The 23,506-nt window shown below is 39.5% G+C and overlaps 1 protein-coding gene across 10 annotated transcripts in view; it reads right to left on the bottom strand.

Annotated features, from left to right (window-relative positions):
• LOC110830226 (nucleolysin TIAR) overlaps positions 1–23,506 on the bottom strand; it is a 907,764-nt gene that overhangs the window by 356,758 nt on the left and 527,500 nt on the right. The window lies entirely within an intron of this gene.

Below are 23,506 nucleotides of genomic sequence, written 5' to 3' on the forward strand. Positions count from 1 at the left end.
ATTTCGTGTTTCTAACCCCAGGGTAGGCGTTCAGCAGACATATTTTCCTGCGCCAGTGTGGTTCTACTGACATAAGTTTTCATATAACTTTCATTTAATTTTTTTTTTGCACAATAATGCAGGAATTACTGACTTAACAAGTTACACAACACAGAATGTTGTTTGAACTCAGTTGAGAACTGAGACCAGCATGCTAGAAATGATGCCTGGGTGGAAACACCAAGAGAAATGTAGCTGTCAGGAACGTACTTAATTTTCTCTTAAATACCACGGCAGAATTTTAAAGTTTATTGGACCCATTATAACCAGACTACTATTTCAAAATTTATGCATTCCCATAACAACTGTTAGACCTATACACCATCAAGATGTCTGTTTAATTATGGTTCCCCTTACCACATCCAAACGTCTTCAGTCTTATGCGTGTACCTCATTATCGCCATAGCAGGACGTTTTGTGAATTTACATTCAAAAAATCATTAACTGGAGGAAATGTTAGAGTAATGGGTAAATAACAGCAATAACTGTTAAACAGGTGCACCTCTGGTAAGTTCGGCAGATTGACTGAGTTCCAACATCAAGAACCCCTGAAATACCTTTATAATCTAGTTATACCCTAATACAGAGTACAGAGGCTTTGTACTACTATGAGTTGCTGAATTCTGACCGATACTATGTTAGATGCAGCTGACTTTAAACACAAAGCAATTTTGAATCAAGTTATATCCAACTGATTACAAACTTCTATTGTGTATTTGAACTGAGACTACTTTCACGCCATTTTGTGATGAAGTGGTGTGATTTAATACTGCCTTTCCGGTTGCTTACACCAAGGCACATAACAGAATGTAATCTGCACTATTACCTTAGCCCAAATTGGTTTTGACCGCTCGTGAGTGTCTGAAACCTGTGTATCTCGGCATATGCGCCCAGACTCAGAGTAATAAGCCGTTATCGCCACGAAATATAACGGCCATCAATATGTCAAAAAAGTAAGTAAAAACGTTCAGTGTTCCCTCATAAGCTCTAAAATGATTAAAACTGGGAGTAAACATAAATTTCTGGAATCAAAATTAAACGTGTTGCATGTCGAAAAAAAATAGGTCAGGTGCTGAAGTAATTGTGTGAGACACACCTTTACAACATACATCATCATAACGTTTCAGAGTAGAAGCCACTATAAATAATAAAACACAAAGCATACGAGACGTACATTTTTTAAGACGCACCTCCTAAACAGACTATTTGGCATTTGAGTCTTTTAGCATACATGGATTTTCTTTCGAGAATACTGTAATGTCATCTCCATATCACGGCCCCACTAGACGTCATCACGTGTGGATGGAATCTGCGCTGGACGTATGTTTCTGTTAAGTGAAAGGTAGCGATAATAACTCTGGCAGAACAGGCACTTCCTCAAAGAAGGAACGAGGTATGGAGATAATCTGCTTACAGTTTCAAAAGTAGATAATGCAGTTGGCTTCAGAAATGTTGTCACAGTGACTGACACCAACCGATCCTGTTTCCTCAAAATCCATTTAAATATAATTCTTCCACACACGACCTCAGGTACAAAATATTCTCTTATTTTCTGACTAAAATACGGCACAGATTTCTCATCTGTCACGTGAATGCTACATGACTTGCCAATATCATACTCCATGATTTGAAGCACTAATAATGTATGGTGAAGAGTACACATTATGAAGGCGCTCATTATGTAATTTAATACCTGAAAATATTAGAATAATTTCTTTATTATGCAATTTTCTATCTCCCTGTGTTACTTCACTCCGCTCATGCTGTCTTGTTTTGCTCTGTCTAGTGCAGGAGGAGAGAAGACACCTGTTATCACGGGACACGACATTTGCCAAACTACTATGACACCTTCCGATGGAACCAGCAAATCGCTCCAGGAAATCTGGACGCGTGTTCACGTCAATCAGGATTTCAAAGGGAGTGTTACGGGATACAAAAAACTCTCACAGGATCTGTCCTCGAGTACTGTCGTTCACAGCCTTTCGTTAAGTCGGATTTTCGCCTCTTAGATAACAGTAATCTGAAAGGAGGAAGACATCTGTGGCCACGTTTCGGATGTATGTGACCAACGCGCGTAAGTACTGTGGCGACATTTCGCACACGTACAACAAGTCTCACAGACATTAAGTCTGAACGGTAACGTACATATGGGCAAGAGATTTTGACAGAGGTCGGAAAGTTGCTTGCATTTTATTTCTATTCTACTTGTAAACCAACAACAAGAAATCAAAATTGTATTTATGGATAACGTAAGAGCAGACCGCCCTACAATTAGCAGTCTTTTGCTTCCTAGAGCCAGTCACTTTGTTAAATAAGCTACTCTCGATTCATTGCAACTAACAAACAGAATGCCCCTTAATTGAGCGTAAAAAGAGTATTGCGTTATTCTATGCTGAGAACTATACACGAGACATAGCATGCTTAAGAGGCATAAAGGACGTAGTTTAGATCTGACAATATTGTATTTTAATCTGTAGAAAAACAGCCTAGATATCTAAGTCCTTTAGGCCTATTATGCATTATAGCTCTTCTGTTCTGTTTTCAGCATAGAATAACGCTCGTATACTTCTGGACATGCAATTACGCGACATCCTGTATTGCACGTAATTACATTTTCAATATTGTACGCTGGCAAATCCTCCTTTCATTCCTCTGTTGGTGAAGCCCGGGTTACATGGCAAAATTGTAAAATTGGCCCGGAAGCATGTATGAGTTTGACGTCCTATCACGACTCACCCCAACCCTAAACCTTGTTCACTGGCTTTCTGTGAGTATTGCCAGCAGTTACACAGGACATGGCAGCATCTGATATATTCACATCGAACGTCATGGTCGGGCGAATAGCACTCCTGTTTCATATTATGCAAGTCCCGGGTTCGTGACGGACGTGCAACCTAATAGCAAGCATGTCTGAAATGTCAGTAAACTACTATCATAGTACTACACGGCGCCAGCAATCCAGAAGACATCCATCTTCATACTCACCGCCGTGAGAACCTAAATATGAATTTTCAGTGGTTTCCCTCAGTCCGTCCACGACCGACTTCCTACACACCAATTTCAACTCATTAATCTGAAGACATCTTATCGTTCGACGCTTACAGAATTTTACCTTAATTAGGTCTTCTTCGAAAACAAAGAGAACTACCACGCACCAAACAAACATTGCAATTTCAGTTGTTCGTTTTCTGGCATAATAACGAACCAACCAACATCCAATACCCGTAATATCAAAATCAGCCACAGGAGCCGACTTTGAGCGAATGTTTGCTCCCAATCCTCAAAATTCTTAAACACAAAATTGGGTGTTCGGACACTGAAATCGCTATCGAACAACATGTTGCGTGATTATTGCACCCAGGACGGACCTCATATCAGCAGTGTGAACGACGCTTATTGCAAATACAAGCGCGGATCTTTTTTTTGTTTCTCTGACAAACGTTGAAACTGAACAACGCACGAAGATGAGTTCGTGCGTTGTCAATAACACGCTGATTAAAACAAGAGGAGCATGAAACGGTAAGTTTTTAGACACATTTCGAAGTGAGCTGAATGCGACTGACAACATTTCAACATTTTGCAGTTCAATGCACTGTCAAGTGCATCCACCTGTCGGCGGGATTTGAAAGTTAAACCTGCTAATCACATGCCGTTTGTTCTAATGTTCTATGAGAGGGTCGGTCGGGGTGATGAACACAGTGTAGAAAGGATTAGTGTAACACTGTGAACGGATTCTCGTGTTTTTTGCTGGAGAAGTGGGGGGGGGGGGGGGGGGGGGAGCAGGTGCAGTATGCGTTGTTGTTATCCGGGGTCATTTCATGCTTTATTGGTTGAATGCCGTGTTAGAGGCCTTATTCCCCAATTATCAATAGGATTACTGGTTGCTCATCGGAAGTAAAGGCCGATTTATAAGGATCAGTCGGTCTGGGAAAATGGGACATGTTGAAATGCACTTTGTATTTTTACTAAAATCAAATCGCATTTCTCAAATTAGCTGAAGCACGTCGGAACTATGTAACCTGAGCTACAGTCAGCGTTGGTAAATAAACCGTAAGCAAATAAAATTCTGAAGTGCAACAGAATGTTCGCGCTCTTATCAGAGTTTAGAGATCATTAAGTTAATGTAATTTAATAGTAATTCGGGATCAAATGCGAGACTGTACTCCACGGAGTCAGTAATTTGAAGAGTATTAGTCACAGAGTACCGTCCATTACAGGTTTATTACGACAGTTTTGCTTATGGGGAAGGAAACGATAATGATCTCTAAGGACACAGCAAAGTCAGGATTACGTCAAAACAGAAGTCGTCCAGGACGAGGTTTAATCCTCATACACAGAACACAAGTCAGGAGAGTTATGTGCTATGCTGCAGACGTGGGTCATTCTTAGTAGTAGTTGGAGGGGAAAAGGTTTGGGTCTCCTGATTCCGATAAGATATTCAGAGTGGGTGCCATCAGACTGCTGTAACCCGCCCCGTGGACACCGGTCACGTGATTAGCTTACGGACACCAGGTTCATGGTCCCCGAGGAATTCCAAAGGCATCTCTTTCTCCGGCATCTCAACTTGAGGTCATAAGTTCACAATTTGTTTGCCATTCCCGGTTGAATAACATCTTACATTTCTACACGTAAATACACGTTCTTGAGTAGCGCGCCTCTCGAGAATCTAACAGGCAATAAGATAATCATGAAAGTTCACAGCATTTATGAAACACCAATTCATCACCGTGTTCACAACAGTCCACCTGTGGTCTGTATTCTGAGCCAGATAAATCTAATCCACGCCAATTTGTTGAAGATCACTTTTAATATTGTACTCTAATGCATGCCTGTTATAAGTTGTCTCTTCACCTCATGTTTTCGAATCAGTTTAAAACACGTATGTTCCCCTCTCTTTCAAGCCTACTAATGCCTAGTTCAACCTATCTTCCTTGATTTGATCTCATTAATAAAACTCGGTGATAAGCAAAAATCATGAATCTCCTCATTATCCAACCTTTTCGTAATAAACTTTCATATCTATAGGAAACAAATCACATTTTCCAAGCCTATGCCAACATATCCATATACCCGCAAATCATTTGAGACATACACAAGTTAGTACGAATATCACGTCCTCGGTTGTCACACTACGTCCTGAAAGGACGATGAGTCTTGAAAACACGTAAACTAGTATGTACACATAATATAATACATAACGCAATATGAGTAAAAATGGGCAATGTGAGGCAAACCAATATTGCGACTTCTGAATATGAAAGAACATGCCACTAAAAAGCGTACACAACCCTCCAGAGTGGCATTCGTGTAGCGGATAGCGGATGACCCTGTGTTTATATGGAGGTGCAACTGCACGCGATAGTTACAAGTACCGAGAGAGTCATCACTTTGATATACACACACATGCAGAACCCAAAGCATTCATCTTTAAAAGCTTTGTTTCTGTGTTTCCAAGCGAGGAAACACGCCCCGCGTGATCAGACTGCTCGAACAACATTCTATTCAACCATCCAACGATTTCACGCATGCATATGTACGCGGTAATCGGTCACACAATCAATAAAGGAAGGACGACTGTTAGGTAAACACATGTGGAACTGCAACATTACTACGGAACAACGTCGTGTAACAAACACCCGAATTTTCTGGCCTTTGCAGCTGAAACAACAGCATCAGGTACCGAAAACATTATAAACATACTGGAACACCTGAAATTGGCGTATGAAGAAAGACAGTGGAGTGAACTAGAGATTTACCGTGTGAGAAACCGAGAAACGAAATGCCTATTAGGGATTCAACTAACAGGTGAATGGATGAACATACGAAGAAGGACTGGATGGAACAATAGTCTGTAACGACCGACCGCATCGTACGACCAGCAACAGGTAACCTAACCTTTAAATGAAACGTAATCCTGAAATATCGCATACAAGTTGACAAGATTCATTCATTGGACAAAAATAAGACTTTTATCGTAGTACTGAAACTTGTCTTCACACAGCGGCAGGATAGTTACTAATTTTTTATAGATATAAATTCACATTGTTATTAAACAAGGTCGGTAAGTGATACGCTGTGTGTCCTTTGACGAATTCTACAGTCGAAATTCACAGCCGCAGACTCAACTTCGTACGACCGGGATAGCAACGGTTTGGGGTCAAGTTCATGGTCACTCTGTCGTCAAGTGTGGATGTGTACATTGGTCCATGAACAGATCAGAGAACGTAAAAATGATAGAGAGATAATCAGGTTTCTGAGACGAATCTGCAGGCGCTCAAATGGAGACGAGATGAGAAATAACAAAATGAAAGTTCTATAGGGTTATAACTTACGAATACGAATATTGGACCACAGTATACATAAAACTGTGGTGGCTGAAATTCCGTCCCTCATTTCAATTCAACGCAAACCAGATATAAACCCGATCAGGAGGAAGACTGTAACAGAATGGCTACTGAACTGTAATTTTATTGATAAACAGAGGAGGATAGGTCAATTTGAATGAGCACATAAAAATTAAACTGGTTCCAATTTTCTCTTTAGAGTTCTTTCCTCAGACACTCAATATCGGCCCTTTTCGAAACAAGAGCAGATAAAATTTAGTCCCGTAAGTTTTCATCTTTAAGATTCTGGAGACGAAAGATACCAAGATACAAGCGTTTCAGGAATTTATTCTGCTCATAATCTCAATCATGAATATAATTCTGATTTACTACTGCCACTCCTAAGTACTTAAGTCCACTTTAACACTGATATACTTTAAAACGTATTAATTTTTAAAGCGTTCGTCAGGAGTGGCGTGAAAATGTATATCAGTAAACACAAGACTCAAAATCCCACCCAACTAATACTTGACTATTACACAGACGGATATTAGCTAGTCTTGTATTATGATTTTGCCCAGAATTCTGCTGACAAGACATGAAGGAACACCATTTACAATGAACTGTATGCGCGTGTGTGCATTAGTATGCGTTACACAAACACACACACACACGGGGAATCAGTACACCCTCAACTGCGTTCACAAAGACCACAGCAGAAGCAGTGGGGCTAGTGGCACTGCGGTTACGCAGATCTGGTCAAGACAATACCTCCTGGGGGATAGGCTACTCTACACTACTAATGGCTCCCTCAGGAAGCTACTCCCTGATTAAGCGGAAAAGGAGGCAAAACTCTGCGAATCGTGTTTAACCCACTGAGAAATTTATATCACACGAAGTTGCAACATTTGTGACATGGGTGCGAAACTTCGCTGGCATTCCTGATTCGTATCTGGCCCGGTGAGGGCTCTCCTGACTGACGAGTGTCATAATTATTCTTAGACCCTTCACTCAAATACTGACGCAGCGAAGTTAAATATAATGCGGTTGCTTCCTTCAACAAACTATCCAGTTCATAACACTGCGTGACCACTGTGAACACAAAACCAATGAGAATGAATAATTATGTTTTATCTTTCTGTCCTCCTCTTCGTTTGATCACAGTAACAAATACGAAAATATGGCTGTCTTCCGAGTTACAGCGCCGTATAGTCTCGTAGAAGTTTGCCAACTCAGTCTGATCGCCTTGAAGATGGAGGCAGCAAGGACCTCTGAAACGTTTGTAAACTTCTGCCAGACTCCACGACGCTACAACCCAGAAGACAATCATCTTCGTACTCACCGCCGTGAGAACCTAATATTCTACTTACAAACACGCATTTCGACATTAAGAATTTTCAAAACGTATCATGTTGCAGCCGATGGAGACGAGACCTTCTCGAGTCGGAGCAGAAAAAGTTCCTTCACGTTTTATTGTAACCATCGCAGCGAAAAGTCGCCGGCAATGGGTCTACTCCACTTTGTCCATACAAGTACACTTATGCTCGAAGACCAGGGTTCGATTCCCAGGTTTAGAGACCTTTCCCCTTCGCCTTCAGAGGACACCAGGAACTCCTCCCATTCGGCAATGAAACTCACCCACGTAAATCCAGCAATGTTCCTATGATTAATCATAGGAGTTTGAATTATGGCCCGCATTGACTGAATTTTATTTCAGTTTTCCTCACTTCCTGCAGACAAATGCTGAAATATTACGTTTAGTAACGCCACATTCGTTTTCTTCAACATCCGCTCCAATTCATTATTCATATTAAACAACGTGTGCAGTCGAGAAATCGTCGTTAAATAAATTAAGAATGAGAAGAAGAGAAGAGATCTGATAACCAGGAACATGAGTAATATTTCAGGCGTGCTTACGGAGGGGAACGCGGGCTGCTGGAATATGCATGGTGACCGTACGTTCATCCCCAGGGATGTGCACGAGCAATGCTGACACCTGGATCAACGGCTCAAGTCACAAGTCACTCAAGTCAGGGTGCCCCCGCGGGATACACGACGCTGATAAACTCTTCAGAACCCCGTGGTCTGAACACTTGGTAACAAAGAAAATGAACACGCAGCAGAAACTTACGTCTTTACTTCTCTTCTGCTCTCTCCTTCTAGCAAGCCTCTGTTCCATATTTTCTCCCTCATTTCGCTAGTTTATTTTATTCTTTTCATTCATTGTTTCTTTATCACACAGAAAAAGCTTGAGTTCTCTTTCCCCATTATTTGTTTCTTCCTTCACTGTTTGTTTAGTATCTTTCTTTCTCTTCTTCATTTATCATACCTTGTATTTCTTTATCGCGCACTGAACAGTAAAGCCACTTTTCTTTCTTATCTCCCTTAATTCGTTTCTGTTGCATCTGCAACCTCACCAAGAACAGAAACTACTCAATACGTACGACAGTCTCGCAGACAGAAACGTGTTTTGTCATGCACCTGTGTCAGATGAGGTCATGTTCCAGAGATGCCGTTCAACTAAACGTCTCTCCAGTGCGTTGTGGTGACCGCTAGAGACCCACACGTATCTACCCGACACAACACGCCACCCGCATAACAACGGACAGCACACACACTGGAGCCTCTTCTTATTCAAATTCTTTCCTATGTCAGAAACATCCTTCCTGTAGACGGGGTTACAAGCTACGATCACATGGTTTATCAGATTCGATGTCGTGACGCGCTAACGACCATGGTACAAGACCAGAATACGAGAGCAGGAGTTGCAAAAGAACGGAACAAGGCACCTGACCCTTAGCCAGCTAAATCCACTTCACAAACTACTTCCCTAGGATAAATATTATCTTTAATGGTCTGTATGTAGCCGCTTTCGAAATTGCTTTCCCCAAAATTCTGTATGTATTTCTTACTTTTCTTATCCAAGCTACATGTCTAACCCATCTTCTTGATTTCAGTGTCCTAACAAAACGATTTGTAATATGGACGAATCATAAAGTTCCATGGTAGTATCCTCCATTCCTTACTATTTCTTCCTTAAGTCAAATGCTTTCCTGGAACTTTATTTAAAGGCATAAAACTTCAAAAGAAAAAAACAATTGGCAAAGTAATACCGTGAGTGTAATAACAATAAATATTTTTATTTTAATGATGTAAGAAGAACAAATGTAACAGTTTTTACGCTCATTTTTAAAAATAATGGCGGACGACTTGGAGGAATAGTCTGGATTCATACCGTGTTTGAGATCAATAAAAGAAATGTATCCCGCTATCTCTCAAGAATAAAAAAAGTCTGTGGATCTCAACAATATAGATTTCACACTGCTTTTGAAATACATTAACAAAGTAAAGTTCTTTCAATAAAACTGGGTTTGGAAAGGATAAACGATATCTGAACTGGTAAATGTAGTCTCTGAATTCCTGATATAGGTAGATTGACAACCAATGACACGTAACTTAAAATACGATCTCTGGCTTCAATAATCAATAATATCCAGGGACAAAGGACATAAAATTATTAATTAACGTTCATACAGTTACAAGGTAATTAATGGATTATAGTAATCAGTAACGGATTTAGAAATACAAATGTAATATGAGAACATGACAAAGTTAAACTTCGAAGCGAGATGTAATTATTATTGTACACAATGCTAAGTGACAAGTGGCAAATTTTGTAATCACACACACACAGCGCATACTAGAGAAACGGCCCGTTGCAATCAATGGGACATAAAAGTATCAACACTGGTCAGAAAAAGTAACTCTTTATTTTACCATATACGGTGGACTAGCGGTTAGAACGCTGGCCTTGTGATCCTGGGGTCTCGGGTTCGATTCCCGGCGGTGCCCGAATTTATAACTTGTGTTGGGCAAGGCCGTGGTCTAGGCAACACGGAGTTTTCCTCCGGGGGCTTCCCCGGTTTCTCCGTGGCATCCCAACAATTACTCCATTCACACACAGAAGAAGGCAATGGCAAACCACTTCTGGATCATCTGCCAAGAACGTATATGAACAGGTCCAAGTCCGAGAAAAGGATGGAAGGATCCTGTTCGTATGGACCTGTCGTCAGACAGAACACTAAATAATAATAATAATAATAATAATAATAATAATAAATGCAGCTCATGGAATAAAAGCATACTAAAGCATGCTAGGGAACAAGGGTTCTCAGCCCGCGCTCCGTCAATGTTTTCTTTGCAGTCGACGTATATTTTTGTCATATTGTATTATTAATAATTTTGCATGATTAAAAATAACTACAGCCCAAGTTAAATAATTATGTCACCTTGAGTGAATAATCAGTAAAGAACAAATCAATAAATATCTTAAAGAAAATAATTGGGTAACATGCGAACGTGTTTACCTTGCACTTATAGCACAAAATGCCATAAAGTTTCAATAAATCGTCCTAATTCATAACTCGCCGATCCGATGTGGCATCGAATCTTAGAAGGTTGGAAACCCCTGATACAGTCGAAAGAGTGAAGTTTAGAGGGGTGGTAATAAACAGCGATTTACCTCATGCATATTTAGGCGGTAACATAGTTTATAATCCAGTACAACTTATAAGCATTGTCTCACTAATTACAGAGGTCTGGAGAGGTGTAGTTGTAGTTCATCTACACTTTACATTAGAAAAGCAATGTAATTCCAAACAAACAACGCTGCTAGGCGTATCAGCGAAGAAATTCTTAGCAGCCCTTGACGGAGAGGTTCAAACAAGCTAACTTACATGCCAATTTCACAGAACTTTACAAAAAAGATAAAAGACCAAAGTTTCCAATAGTACGCACAGAACGAGTCGTATTTTCATAAAAAAAAGCTTAAAACGAACAAGTTAGTGCATGGACAGTGTTTACTCATATGCAGATAACAATGTTCACGGACATTCTTCAATCTATAAAATTAATAACAAAGCCACTGAAGTCTGTGTATACATCCAATGGCCAACTGAGTTAGTTGGATCGTGAAAAACCTGCAGAGCAGATCTTTTGGCCCAGATGTATTCATTCAGTGGTTTCGGGAAAGGGTGAGAAGTATAAATAGCAGAGTCCGACGTGTAGACCCACAAGATTTTACTTAAATGGTCCACAGATCCATTTGTTTTGTAAAAATCTTCTACTAATTAATAAATTAATTTACATGTGACAATAATACTACTGTCCCTACGTCCAAATAAAAAATTATATCAGTAATCAGTTATAAAATAATTCATAAGAACCGCCCATTGAAACCGACGGGAAGTGGAAAATTATAATACAGAAAATATACCTCACAGTGTTCTAACTCCGAACTCTGAGACAAAATAACTTAAAACTGAAGATGACATTATTTAGACTGAAAAGTATGAGGTTTATTGGAGGTTAATTATAACAAATCGACATTTAACTCGCGTATTCTTTGGCAGTAATGCCACTGTTTTTCCAGAACAATGAATAAACACTGCCTCATTTATTACCTTAATGTCTGGGGAGGCTGCCTGTAATTACTTCTACATATTACATCATAAATGAATTTTATATCTAAGATGGAATGGTATCCACTGTATCAACAATAAGTTTTTACAGTCTTAATGAAGAATGCAGATTCTATTGTCTGCGAAGATGAACGAAGACACTTTGCAAAGCAATCTCAGTCACATATAATTAAAAATCCCTGCTTATCTTCCAGTATCATCTAGACAATTAATTGCATTACATACACACGACAAAATGGGCCGGTATTATTTTATTGTTGAACATTACTGAAATTAGCAACAGATATGTAAATAATTCACTGTTTCAGAAATAATCCTGAATCGGCAGAAGAAAAAGGCTTACATTAATGTAATTTTCTGAGTATTTATGTACCCCACCCAAAACCTTCCTTCGCTTACTTTATAACGTGTCTGTCTCCATTACGAATGCACATAAAGAGAATGGCTAATTTAAAGAGTACATTTTTATTTCGTTTCTACTTGTTACGACTGTGCATACGTTAAAGTAGGATACAACGTGCCCTATATAAAAATATTTGGGATTCTAAACTAACTCTGAAGTCCGCGTTTGAAGAAATGAAAGTAACAAGTAAAATAAAATATGCGTATAATACAACAGATGTGTAAATTATAGGGCTATTGTCTCAAGCATTTTCTGTAAATTTACTGAAAACAACGAGTAACAGTAATTCGTTTTCGCTGGCCTACTTCTTGTACTTTATTCGTTCATCCTGGATGGATGGACGGAACTATGACATAAAGCACGAGATGTAATATGCACAGCTGGAACTCCTCGTCTCACTACATTATAGCTGCATCAAAACATAATCCATGAAATATTTAAACGGACTACATTTTGAAGTAGCAGTTCCTAAGATAAGATTTCAAGGAAAATGAAGTTATAAAATCTCTTTGCTCTGAAATCGAGAATACATTATCCATTTTAAAAGATTTTCTTTGTACGAGTACCATGTAAAAGTAGAACCCATTATTTTTCTCTTTAAAGAGTCCAGGCAACTTTACATATTCCACCATCAAGGATTTTACTCTTCAAATTAAAGACGACAGTAGTACGAGAAGCAGAATTAAATACATGTAAATGTAAAAAAGTTATGAAGATGTGAACATTACAATTTCTGATTCAGAATGGTGTGTAATGGCGGACTTGCACATCATCGACATTGAACTTCCAAATGTATTACCAGATGGTTAAACAGCTGCTTATTCACCCAACGAAAAAAAAATTCACTTGATTAGTTGCTCAGTAAATCGATTAGTTAATGAACTATGACGCCTTAAAGGCAAAAAATTAAGGCATAATAAATAGCTTTTTCTGAAAAAGATAAAATGATTAAGAAGATTTCTGTCTTCTGGGTTATTGCGCTGTGTAGTCTGGTCGATGTTAACCAACGTTTCAGAGGTCATACTGCCTCCGTCATCAGGGCGATGATATATTCATCGCCCTGATGACGGAGGCAGTATGACCTCTGAAACGTTGGTTAACATCGACCAGACTACACAGCGCAATAACCCAGAAGACAGAAATCTTCATATTCACCGCTGTGAGAACCTCAAGTCTTACATAAAATGATTAATCAATATCCGACGTATTTTACGTAGTTGTAAAATTTGAAGCTAATGTACAAATAATGATATTTTATTCACATTTTTGGCTTTAGAAAAAAGATGAGCGGATACATTGCACTTTGCATGCTTCAAACAGCTGATAAATTGTCAGGTGTTAGAGAACATCTGGCCAGCATGTGACGTACAATTTCGGATCCACGGCAATGCCCGCGACGGTTTCATCAACGTACGGACTCATCTGTGTGAGGAAATTGTTGGCCGAAATGAACAATTTTGATAAAGTGATATTCCTAGACGAAACTGCACTAAATTTTATTGATAATGTTATCAATAAGTACAATAACGAATGTTTCCATATTGGAAATATAATAAAGTCTGTGAACTTCAGAACATAATGTTTTATGATAAATAAACTGACCTGCGTTGTATCAACAGATAGAGCGTGCATTTATTTAATGTTACAGTTCTTTAGTGTGGCTATATTTTGTGTAAATACAATTTCTATGTGTACTAGAAAAGAAGAGACCCCGGCACTGAAGCAGGGCTCTGCATGCATAGCGACGTGAACAGTAGTAATGAGACTGTTTTATATGTGGTGTGAACGCAGCGACACTACATAATTCAGCAGCCTCAGAGGGTACATTTAAGTTAGTGTGGCACAATACTCTCACTGCATAATTACCACATTCTGTATTTATTTCTGGTCCGTATTTCATTGCCTGATGGCATATACAGTGTAGTCTACACGGTGTGTTTACGTGATTCCATTAATATTTTTAAATATTCTGCTACATTTTTCTCCACAAGACTTATGAATTCACTAATGAAAGATATGATACTGTGTAACTCAGCACAGTTACGCCAAGCTCTGAACAGAACGCTCGAAAGTTTTAACCATTTTTAGTTCTTTGTTAGTAAAAAAGAGTTGCATTCTCTGTTCGCCTGTCTGCGGACAGAGTAGTAAACGCAGGCTTTTGTAAGCACGGTAACGAACCTAATAATCTCCATTACGGCAGAGAATTTTCTAAAGAGCTAACAACGTTTACAGTAAGACCTTATATTATGGAATTAGTTCCTTGTTTAAAGGAGTAAAATAAAGACGAAATGTCCCTGTGTTTACACGTCATGAATTAAAGAGCTACAGAGGAGTCAGCATCAAATAGAGATGATTGGTCAACTTCACGTTCAGACCGTTTATCCCCAGAGAAAGGGTATCTGATATTGAACAGAAGACTGGCTGGGCTCGAAGGACGGTCTTGATGCTACCTCAGCATTTGGTTGGAGAAACAAAGACCACGAAAAGCCTAAGTCACGATAAAGTTCAGGCCGGAATCTAAACCTGAGAACACCAAAACAAAGCAACAGCGCTAACATTCGACCATAAATTCTCAATAGGAAGGAACATGGAAGGCAGAAGTCGTGGTCAATCAACATTCGCCTGGAGAGACTGAGAATAACCATCAAATATCTCAGTCATGATAGCCGACTTCTGCACCGGAATTCGACCCACGTGCCTTCCGTACAACAGTCTACCATCCTTCCGGCTCTGAATGTTTAGAACCATCACTTTGTATGCATTTCTTGTTTTGGCAATGCATGGGAACAAAACGAGGCCAGAAATGGAAAGCGTTCAGTCTCAGACAGCCATTATCTACTGTAGTGAAACACGTGCTATAGTCATGAGATCAGAAAATAACAGAATCATCTCAGGTCAGGCTCTGCGGTCAAAAGGCCTATTACGTGAAAAATGAAGAAGTCGTGAAAAAGACTTCAAACGAGTAACACGTTAGAACACGTTACAGTGTCGAAGAAAACACGAAAACTAAAGCTCCCGCAACGTTTACAGAGGAAGGACACAATATTAATATCGGAGAAGAAAAACTATATGGACCGCACAAGGGAAAGATGGAAGATGGGGGGGGGGGGGGAGAGAGAAAAATAGGATTTCATATCTGGGTAACTCACTGGTGGGCATTTGTCACATAACTCAGACTGGGTGCGATTCAGAACACGTGGTCATAAATATATGAAGTGCGTAGAAAGATAGGATGTTTTAATCATCAATAAAAATAACAAACACGAACAAAAATTTCTTGCAGAATTTATAAGTCCTGATTCGCTTTAAATTCTTCAACCTGTGTCGTCAGATTATCAGTAATTAAACAGTTTAGTAGTTTATCCTATGCTAAATTTCTATTATTTATTACGACTAAGCCACATTTTCAGAAAGAAGCCACTAAACCCAATCCTGAGCCAATTTTATCCAGCTGACACATTAATGTCCTAATATCAGATCTCTTTAATATTATCCTCCTTTTTATGCGATCTTTTTCCTTGAGGCCAGCTCCCCCGAAACCATGTATTTCTTACTTTCCCACACGTGCTACATGCCCTTCTCGACATAATCATCCTAACATTTGGTGAAAGATATGATGAAACTCCTCATATGATACTGAAGTTTTCAACCATCCTGTTAGCTTCTTCTTCATAGGACCGAAAGAAGAACTCGGCATATTAATCAAAATCATAACTTTGGGCTAGAAACTCATGAAGTGAGGCGCGTTCACTTACGACACCATTTGCTTCACAACCTCATTTCACATTCCTCGTGCTTACTCACATTTCTTAATTAAGGTCTGTGCACTGTCTGACACTCGCTGGTAATTACACGTCACAAGATGCAGCGTGATGAGTAACGGAAGCATCAAGCAGCGAGGGCTGTTTCCGGAACTTCCGGTGGCGGTTGTGGTGGGAAGAGAACAAGAAGCATTCCCCATGTCATGCTCTGCAGTGGTTGCAGCACTAGCCGCTGCTTCGGTGGTAACTGTGGTCTCTGCCGATATCGAGTCTTCTTTTCAAGAACGATATCCCGAGGATTAGCGAGTTCATTAACGCCATGCGGTTAATAGGAACGACAATGTACGTACAATACACAGCAAAACGTTAGACCCAAAGGCAAAGGAGGGCGTTTTCGTGGAGCTATGTTTTTCTGAAAAACGCAGATAAAGTGGAGACTAACTTTTGTACGCATCTTTTCCTTTGCTTTCCTCTTCTACATGTTTTCTCTTCTTCTCAATAACTTTCCTTTCCTGATTTTCTGTTTATATTGATCTTCTCCTACATCATCTTCGTATTTGTTCGTCTATATTTTCAGTATTGCCATCTTCTTCTGTTCCTCCACATTCTCATCCTTCTTCATCTATCACCACAATTTTCTTCACCTCGAAACATGGCGACAGACTGGCCGATAAACATGATTCCATCACATGCTTTCACTTCGTTCATGCCTAAAAACGAGTAAAGCTTTAGAACGCGAAAGCCAGTATAGACTTCGGACACAGAATAAACCAATATCAGCAGATTCCGAGCAGGTAGGTAATGAGGGAGAATGAATGCACCCCGTGTCTTCGCGTCTGCCGAGGTCTTCCCCGGGGAAGAGCCGCTTGGTTGATCGAAACTCACCGGGCCATAGGGCAGTGTCTCCGGGGACGACAGTACCATTAGATTTTTATCTCCTTCTTAGGTTTGCGTTCTCTTGGGCTTCTTTGGAACGAAATACTTGGTTCCGGAACACAGGAAAAGAAAACCAACAGAACGAGAATCAGAACGTGGAGAAACATAAGGAAGGGTGGTTAGAGCAGATGAGCTACTGCGTGAAATCACTGCTCAATCATTTAACATAAATGTTTGGAAATAACGAGGTTTTAGGAAAGATTTATTGAAGGGAAAGAAACCAGAAATGTGTTGTTCCCTTTCACTACTTTCAATATTATGGATGAATAGCCTGAAGAAGAGACCACAAGGAAAACCCAGAAGTATATGGAGGATGATATTAAAATGGGTTTTAGGAAAATAACTTTGGGGGTGACAATTTGTCTGACTCAGAATACAGACTGATGATAAAATCTTGTGAACATGGTAATGAACCTTCGGGGTCTTTAAAAGGCAGGGAACTTCCTGACTAGCTGAGCATATTAGCTTCTCAAGAGAGACTCAGTATATGAAGTGACTTGGTTAGTCGGCCAGCCAGTCTGTGACTAAACGAATCACATCACCCTATCAGTGGGTATGCCAGTTGATGAGTAAATCTGAGTCAGTAAACCAATCAGCGAATCAAGCAACTAGTATATCGATCAGTCAGAAAGCAGTTCAGACATTCAGTCGATCTTTCGATCGATGATATTTCAGGGACTTTAATGTTAGTCTATTGTAGCTAGTTAGATACTCAGCTCACGTAGTTACTCAGTCACTGAACGATTAAGTTACTCACTCTGATAGTAATTCAGCATTTAGTCGTTCAGTGACATGGTCATTCAGTAGGTTAACTTGTCATTCAGTATCTTGGTCAGCGTAGCAGTCACTGCGTCCTCCTTAAACTTTCTGCCAGTAATGGAGTCAATGGTTCAGTATTAATTCGCAACAGATGCTCAAGAAAGACGCAAACGAGGAGATAAACACCCCCACAGCCCAAACTTGGAAAACTAATTCTCTGGTTCGCAATTTATAACGCTCACTTTACTGCAAGATCCCTCAAACTGTGTGCGGGTATCAGTTAAGTTACAGTATAACAAAGATGAGGAATCTTTAGTCTTCCAAGCATAAGAGATGTCTTAAGTCGAGGTTATCTCTCGCATAGCCGAGCAACTTGACTGTTATATAGACGTTGCGATACTGTGCGGTGAAAGGGCAAGTACTTCTGCACTCAACCCTTTTATTCCCTTGGGGGATCACGGCGAGGAACAGAACATGGCAGGCCAGTTATGTATAATTAGACCATGTCTGCTCGCCTTACCTTGGTTGCGGTTGTGCAGCCTGAGGGGTAGTTTTGAACCCCCGCCCACGCTCCCTCCCATCACACACACACACACACACATCCACATACAAGCTACCTGCTGATAAAAACAGCAACAACTCTCCTTTGTTTTGTGTGTTTCACCCTAATGGGAGCTGCGGGCGAAGCGGCAGCCTCCTACCTCCACAAAGTTTGCAGAGTTCGGTCATCCTCCACTGCCTAATATTTCTTCCTACTTGACAGCAATCCATGAATGGTACTTTAGCCCAGCGAGTATGGATATCGGACTCCTCGCGGAAACGCCTGTCTACTGTCAGGTCGGCGTCACCTTCCTGCAGTAATACATGTTCTAAAGAAAGAGGTTCTGACGACCAAATCGTGGAAATTCAAGCACTAAATCTGACGTGCAGAGAGTTCAAGTATTTCTTTAACCAGAACTGGCGGTTTGTGCGAGTTCTGTTCTTTTTAAATGCTCAGTCATCGCAAAGGGGGTCTGATGATTGAGCAGCAGGTGCTCAGTCTGTTCAAAAGCCGCGTGATCGAAGCACTGGACATTCATTCGTCTTTATGCCCATTAACAAACCATACCGGCCTGCAGTCACACCTAACACCCTTCACCACTGCAAGTCTCTTTTCATTTGCTGATCACTGAAAGTACTCGATGGATAGCGGGTCAGTCCCAAATGCCAATGAAGCTAGCGTGATTCGACTCCAATGTTCGAGGTGATCATATGGCGACAAAGGCACATGAGTCTGAGTACCTTACCCCTTGTAAGAAACTGGAGGAAGAGTGGGCTAAAGCACACAATATCGAAGACTGTAAAAATGTTTAAGATTTTAAAAGGCTTCACACAAAAATGTGTAACCTGAGATTAGGCAGTAAACGATGAAATTACTGAACGGTGATTCCAGTAGATCGGTATATTAAAGATTTTTGCTCCATTACAATTTTATTAGTTTAACTCCCGGGTCCGAACACTATCACCACCGCCTCCGTAAAACTTCTAAACATAATCAGCAAATTTGTGTCCTGATATCCCTGTATTTGGAACTAACGAAGAAACTGACTTACCGACTAATAAGCCAAAAATATGCGAACGACGAATACAGTGTTGCTGGCTTTGCTAAGCCGCGAGTTCTTATCTGTCTTCACCCTTAAATAACATATATGTGGGAACGTATTCGGATTAAAATCCACTGTTCAAATTCGTTTTTAACATTAAGGGCGGGAACGAAGACGTTGAAGAACGAGATTTTGTGAAATTGCGGTTTATACGAATTTGTATCTGTACAATCAGCACCTAACGGTTAAATTGAAAAGAAAACGCAAATTTACGTTGACGGCACAAAATTTACTGGAAATTAGTTAAAGGGAAAAGGGAACTGATCGAAAAATACGTTGTTGTTATTGAACACTCGAATGCGTCAGTTTCGCAATGATGAACAAAATGGGGGGAAATGCGTGATGATTCTTATCATACAACAAACTTCGACATGGATCACACTCAAATTCGCACTAAAATTTCTGCTACTGACACCCCAGCTCTACATTTCACTACATCCCTTAATATTCCGGACATGACACGCAATAATGACAAAAACTATGCCTCCATTATGTGCTCAGTTTACGCACATTGTTATATTTGGTGCAGCAGTATTCCGAATATTTCGGGTTTTTAAGCCACCATTGTACTCAGATCAGCTCTGAAACCAAATAACGTCTCATCCAATGAATGCAGGGGGGCTCATTTCAAGGGGATAAAGCGGCCGGAGCATAAAAGTAATCATTATACATTTCTTTTGCGCGTACATGCCATCGTGCTCGGGTAAAATCATCACCAAATTTATTAGTCACCCAGTACAAACGCACAACATAACCAAACTTATTGGTTATCCAGTAGAGTATCTTAACCGAAATTATTAGCCAGTACAGAGGCATATCATAACCTCTGCCTTTCTTTGGGTTCTACCTGAAGAGAATAACCTTCAACTACGCTTCTCGGGCCCAGAGGCGCTACATCCGTGGTACAAGGGCCCTTTTAGCCCATAAAGGCCTTCCCTTTGGCCATACACAGAAACAAAAGTCAGCTGTGCTTGAATGAAACAAGATCAAAGTTAAGGGACGGCGGAATTGTCTGCCACTATACAAGAGTACGAACCAACACAGGCCCCAATTTTGAAGCTGTCATTGATAACATTTAAAAAAGAGAGGAAGGGCTCGGTGTTTTTAGTCATTTAGTCGTACCATGTCTTCGTTATAAAACGCTTTGAAGATTAATATTTCTGGAGGTATGACTGTGTCACTCCGGGCCATCCATCTTCGTTACAGCTCACTTTCAGGTTTATCCAGTGCATGCTGCAGATGATAACCAAATGAATTCAGTGAACTCTAATTCACTATAACAAAATTTTTATGTGTATTTGGGCTGAAGGTTTCGCAAATGGGAAACAAAACATCATATAGAGCTATTGTAAAACTGTCTTCATTGGATGCCGTTTTTAAAATGATCAATTATGAGACTTGTTAACTGAATCTTACCAGAATTCAAACGTGGTCGTAGATTAGTGACCGTCCGTAGCTCTGAGAAAGAGAGAGCTATAGAGTTGTGATTTTGCAAGGTCTATCGCTTGATTCTGATTTCCCTGCCTTACACATCTTTAGCAGTGTGTACGTTGCATCTTCGACTCCATAATTCTCCCCATCTCGCCTAAATCATTAAAAATCTTAAATCCCAGGGCCTAAGTTTGCGCCAGCAAAATCTGACAAAAACGCCGGAAAACTTTAATTTTCAAAGCCGCCAGAGAATGTGAGAAAGTGGACTTTCAAGCACTCTAAAATTCAAGACGAAAAATGAGCTGTAATTAGAAATATTCTTAATAAAATGAAGAAGGCCTAATCTAACCAATTCTATATTCTTTCGTCGAGAAGACGTATGATTCACACCCTTCATAAATGAGCATGATCCTCTACTAACCGTCATGTCAACAAATCATTCAAAACTTTCCGTATCTGCAGTTTATTTATCCGCAGCGTTTTTAGAGAACCGGATATCAAGGGATTACTGTATTATATTTCTTATATGCATTAAGGGTTGATTCGTGGAACGAGTAGCTACCACAGACGCATATAATGATACCGTAAATAATTAATATAATTAGTAATCTCTAGCGTTCATTAATGGTAGACAACAGGGAGTGGTTTTAACATAAAAATCGCTGAAGCAATTTTTTATTATTATGGAAAATTTCGTTTTTTTTATATTTGCTTTGTTGTGTTGCGAAAAAATATTTCCTGGTGAACAATGATGAAGATTATTTATTGTGTAGAACGTAAGGCGTACTTAACTCTTTTCATACGGTAGCCTCAAGTCAAAATGGTAATTTTCTTTAGAAAATCAACACACTGAGATTCTTTAGATACAAAGATCAACAAAGAATAGTTATATAAGCGGAAAGGCGACCATCTTTTATAAGGTTCTGTTAATCTTCTCCGAGTCTTTCATAAAAACACTATTTTTTTCTGATTCCGGAACATATATCTAAATGAAACAAACCATTATCTGTCGACTTGTATGATATTCCCACACGAAATGAAACAAATACAGTTCTCTTTATTATAACAGGACTGAATGGTTTCTACATAAGTCAAACAGCAGAAAAGATTCTGATTTTTACTCTGAGGTGACCGGTTAAAATTTGAAATGACAGACCGGTTTTACGGAATTTCTTCAGTTTCAGGCATTCAGACAGTATCTTACAATAGGACACAATAATCTTCTATAACATCCATTCCAGTTCATCAACCACCTTTCACCCAGTCACTGGACGCTAAATCAATTTGTTGATAAAGAAACAAATACATAAATAAACATGTAAAATGTACACTATATTTTTTTGGTGTCCACACTCTGTACCACAGTCAGGTCAGTCGTAGCCCACAAAGTGCATAGATTCAGAGACAAAACATGCGCTCCTTTATGAAAGACAACTTTTTGCAACAAACGGATAAAAATTCAGTAACATCAAACAAACAAACATGCAATAACAGGAAATGTTTTTCAGTTACGTTATATGTCCCGCAATATCTCTAAAAATTAAACCATCATATAAAACAGACTTTGTTAAAATGTATTTATGTTCACGAATTCATACAGAAGCACTGCGGTGTAAATAAAACATTTTCACATTCACTGTATACGACCGCTTTTAGCCGGCTCAGACATTCAGTGCTACTGTTTAAACTTCTAAAGACGAATTAAAGTGTTAAGGGTCACCACGAATTTAGTAACAGACTGTACATACTTGTTCCCCGCATCTATGGTCGTATGGATACACGGTTTTTATACGGGGATCGTACTGCAGCCGAATATCAAAAAGATGGAAGACGGAAATGGAAGCAGGGCGAAGCCCACCTGGTGCACCGTGACAGGGCATACAGATAGACATCGGAGCCGCATGTCATTCCGAGAGCACACCCCCTCAGGAACAGTCAGATGATTCTGATACTCTGAATCCGATCATTTAAACGTCTGTGAAGCCTGGAGATGAATTAAATTTCAGTTAAGAGTGGTACAAATTTTTTGGAGCGTTTCAAGACAAAATTGTGAAAACGTTTCGTCATGAGATTTGGGGTCATCACGGTGGTAGAAATATCGATGTTAAGCTTCTAGAGTGAAGTGCCGTACCAAATTTTCGAAGGAACATACTCCTTCCATTTTCAGGGAAGTAAAAAATCAAAAGTACAGTGTCACTATCTGAAACAAGGAGCCTTTGTTCTGTTAATAACTACAACAAAATGGAATCATAAGAATCCTGACGCTAAAATCCGAGTTACATAACTGCTGTTCATAGTAAGCGACAGAACACACACTTAAGATGATTCAGTCTGTCTCTAACCTTATAAAATAAGTGACACAAGCTATTAAGCACCATGTTATGTAACATTTAGAAAGATTCATGCACCGTAGCACACTGAAAATTCTAAATAATGCGGTTACAATTCAAATTCCTGTTTAATATTTCAGAAGAATATTAATGCCACAAATAATTTGTCTTTAATGCTTCCTCCTGTCAGATGGGCCTTTCAGCGTAATATATTCACCACACAAGAAAAGGGACACATGTATTAAATAATTTAGCGTCACTTTATGATCAAGCACCGATGTATGAAAAAAAAATCTGCTACATTTCAATTACCAACTCCATATACGACAAAATTAGAATTGTGCTAATTGTTTTAATAAATAATTCATAATTTAAATATGGTAATCAAGAAACAACCTTAA

This window comes from Zootermopsis nevadensis, unplaced genomic scaffold, assembly GCF_977971745.1.
Source record: "Zootermopsis nevadensis isolate Lab colony 2312 unplaced genomic scaffold, Znev_1.0 Znev_ptg000021l, whole genome shotgun sequence".
Lineage (NCBI taxonomy): Eukaryota > Metazoa > Arthropoda > Insecta > Blattodea > Termopsidae > Zootermopsis > Zootermopsis nevadensis.